General features: G+C 40.3%; 1 long non-coding RNA gene across 1 annotated transcript in view; it reads left to right on the top strand.

Annotated features, from left to right (window-relative positions):
- The first annotated feature begins 1,610 nt into the window (after positions 1-1,610).
- LOC141844354 (uncharacterized) overlaps positions 1,611-3,476 on the top strand; it is a 3,215-nt gene continuing 1,349 nt past the window's right edge. The window contains exons 1-5 of the long non-coding RNA XR_012603133.1: positions 1,611-1,960; positions 2,050-2,119; positions 2,198-2,347; positions 2,429-2,486; positions 2,571-2,746. This is a non-coding gene — a long non-coding RNA (uncharacterized LOC141844354). The remainder of the gene's footprint in view (positions 1,961-2,049; positions 2,120-2,197; positions 2,348-2,428; positions 2,487-2,570; positions 2,747-3,476) is intronic.

Genomic DNA, 3,476 nt, shown 5'->3' with positions numbered 1-3,476 from the left:
GTTCTGGGTGCCCAGATTCAATAGGAGCACTCGAAACCAATTAATCAATTTTGACCTGAGTTGACTTTCGAGCTTAGTTCACCTACTTCTATTTGGTCTTCTTATGCTTCCTCAGTCTTGTTTCCAACTCCTGGTTCCTGTAAAATTAGCATATAAGCAAACAAGCAACCTAAATCTCCCTATAGTCTGTCTGATCTACTAGGCTTACCTAAGCCTTATCCTATAAGTCTAACCTATTAGGCTTACCTGTGCCTAACTTCCAATTAGAACTAGTCACTTTCATAGGTAGACTTTTCACCTACCAAATATCCTATTTGGACTTTCCTTGCCTAATCTCCAGTTAGGATTAGTCATTTCTATAAATAGACTTCTCACCTGCTAAACATCTAGTCACCTTTGACTTGTTTGGACTTTCTCTTGTCCAACCTTCAATCAGGACTTCCTTTCCCAATCCTCCAGATCAGGACTTCCTTGCCTAGTCCTCCGAATTAGGTCTTCCTTGCCCAATCCTCCATATCGAATTTACTCTGGCTAGCCTTCAGCTAGGACTTCCTCTGTCTAGCTTCCAACTAAGACTTTCCCTACCTAGCCTCAACTAAGACTTCTCTTTGTCCGGTTTAACTGACTAGGACTTCTCACTAGTCTTCTGGTCAAATTGACTTAACTAGACTTCACTTACATCAAAAGATTAGGTCTTGTTTGGATCAACCCTTGGTCAAACAGATTAGGCCTAGGTGTATTGTCAAACATCGAAACTCTAAGGACAGACTAGTGCTCCTTGCACCAACAACTCTCGGTCGACCGAGATCTGACTTTTCAACTACCTTGGTCAGACTCGTTTAATTATGTGTCCAGATGCTTGGAATGGATCAAAGCGATTGAGAGGTCAATACGTTGATTTTTGAAAATTACCTAAGTTTTAAAAAAAATGTTTTTAGATTCATAGAAATCAACACTGCCTTATTGTAATTTCTCCAACACAGTGGTGTTGATCTTTGAACAACAACGCCATAGATCTTTCAAAATTAACACCACAATGTTGTAATTTCTCTAATAAATTAGTGATGATCTTTAAAAATCAACATCATAATTATTATGATCCTTCGTAACTAGCACCATTGTATCCGATCCTTTAGTCATTGTGCCAACTAGCACAGATTCATAACTTTTTGTAGGAGGTTTAGAATCAGAGTTACACATCATCCTACCTTCTCTACACTCCCCTCTTTCATTCTATGTTCAGGTTTCAGAATTTCAAATCCTCTAGATCCATCAATAAGTTTCAGTCAAAAATGAGTTTTGGTTAAAATCTATTGATGGCTTTAGTCAACTCTAATTAGACCTAATCCAAGTCTTGTTGTAAAATACTGGAGATTAAGGGATTAATTGGTTAAAGGCTAATTAAATCAAGCCATTTAGCTCATTTAAAACTAACTAATTGAGCCCAAGAGCAACCAATTAAATCATCCCATTAGAGCCCAATTAACAACCCAATTTGAGATAATGGTTATTGAGTTATTGCATATGAGATTTGGCTTAACCCATTAAACCAAACCCGTTAGGAAACCTTTAAGCTAGCGCTGTTCATCTTCACGATCACGAGTTCGCGATTTCTCCCGAGCGGCATTATCTTCCTCCTCTCCCGATCGACATCTTTTCCTCTTTCTCCTTCGCGATCGGAGTTCTTTCCCTCCTCAGAGTGATGTCGATCCCACTGCTTTTCCCATTCTACGTCGCGTGCCAGCCGATCGAACAGATCTACGCCGCCGCTTGCTTCACCAAACCAAGGTCAACTTGATTTGAGCGAGCAAGCAACGATTGATCTCTCCTACCTCACCGTCGGCGACCAAAGCTCAGTTGACGAGCCCTAATTGCTGCCAGGGTGGTTGCGTTTTATTCCGACGGCGACGATCGGTGCGATAGGAAACAAGGGAGCTCGAATCCAAGGGAAAGATCGACGGTAAGCTTGGAATTCCTGATTTCGTGTGGTTTTCATATGAGATTCCTTGGATTTATAGTGTTGATGTGATCTCCGGCTGGTGGAAGCAGATCGGTGAAGGTGGGTTCGACCGGGAAGAGTCGGAGCTTGACTAGGGCACGGTTGGATCGGAGATTTGAGGTAAGTTGTTTATCTTGATTTCTGATTAGATCGTGTTGTAGATCAGGAGTGGGGTTGTTCCGTTCAATCGGATTTCAGGGATCGGTCGAAGGGTTAGCGGCGAATCTTGGTCCGAGATGTGGTTCTGGATCGAGAAAGAACAGGCTGAAGACTGAAGTCTAGGGTTCTCTCTAAGAAGGAGGAGGAACCGAAGCTTATTTCTAGGGCAAGGGATTGGATCTAATTGAGGTAAGAGATGGAATCTTGATCTTGTTAGATTGAGATTAGGTTTTCTGATTGGGATTTTGCTGTGGTTTTGTTTTTGAGCAGAAGGAACAGAACTATGGTAAGGAAGAATCAAAGTTCTTGGGCAGAGCACTAATCAGAGGTGAGCTTCCTTTCCTACATTTGGTTAATTCTTGTTCAATAAGAATTGTGTAGTTTGGATTGATCGGATCTGTTGAGATCACAGCTGCTGGAATCTGATTGAAGAATGATCAGAGGTCAATTTTGACTGAGAAGCTTGGAACCGGAGTTTGGTTCTAGGGTTAAGGATTGAATCATTTCTGAGGACTGTGACTTGTTGATCTTGAGATACACGGAGTCTTGTTATTTTCTGGAGGTTCTTATCGACGTTCGTCGTTTTAGGTGGGTACTCCTGTGTTTGGTCAACACAGGTCTTCATTTTGCAAGTATTTGATTTATTATCTGTTGTTACTTATTTGGTTGTTATCCTTGATACACATGTCAGTTATCCTGTTGTTATCCATATCACACTCGTTGCTTGATACATGCTAGTTGACCTTTGATTGATCTATCCCTTGATAGTACAGTCTCGATTTCGTATCATCGATCTGTGAGTACCTTGTACTTGGTTAGTATAGTCTTCCTTTATAGTGCTCATATATTATTATTAGTTGATGATACTTAGACTTAAAATTTAACCTGATACTTGACCTTAGTTCTGTTGGATGTTGGATACTTGATATCTAGTTCTGGATACTTATGGTTGATACCTTGATCTTATTGTTGATCTATGATACCTTGTTGTGGTACTAGTCGTTGATACTTAGACTTGATACTTACAGTTGATACATTGATCTGATTGTTGATCTATGACACCTTGTCGTGAGTCTTGTTGTTGACCTATATCGTTGACCCATTGTTTCTAGTGCATGATCTATCATTATTCACCTATCCTATTGCTACTCGTGCTATTTACCTAGTTGATACCTGGTGTTATTCGTTGTCGGACACATACCAGTTGACCTTTGATTGATATATCCGTTGTCAGTACAGTCTCGATTATGTATCATTGGTTTGTGAGGACTCATCCTGATGCTTGTTGACTATGTTGAGTAGTTGTTGTTATTAATTG

This window comes from Curcuma longa, chromosome 13 (genome assembly GCF_044706935.1).
Source record: "Curcuma longa cultivar G26 ecotype Majalengka, Jawa Barat chromosome 13, ITB_CL_G26_1.1, whole genome shotgun sequence".
Lineage (NCBI taxonomy): Eukaryota > Viridiplantae > Streptophyta > Magnoliopsida > Zingiberales > Zingiberaceae > Curcuma > Curcuma longa.
The sequence above is the reverse complement of the archived record's forward strand: the minus strand, read 5'-3'. Positions and strand labels throughout refer to the sequence as shown.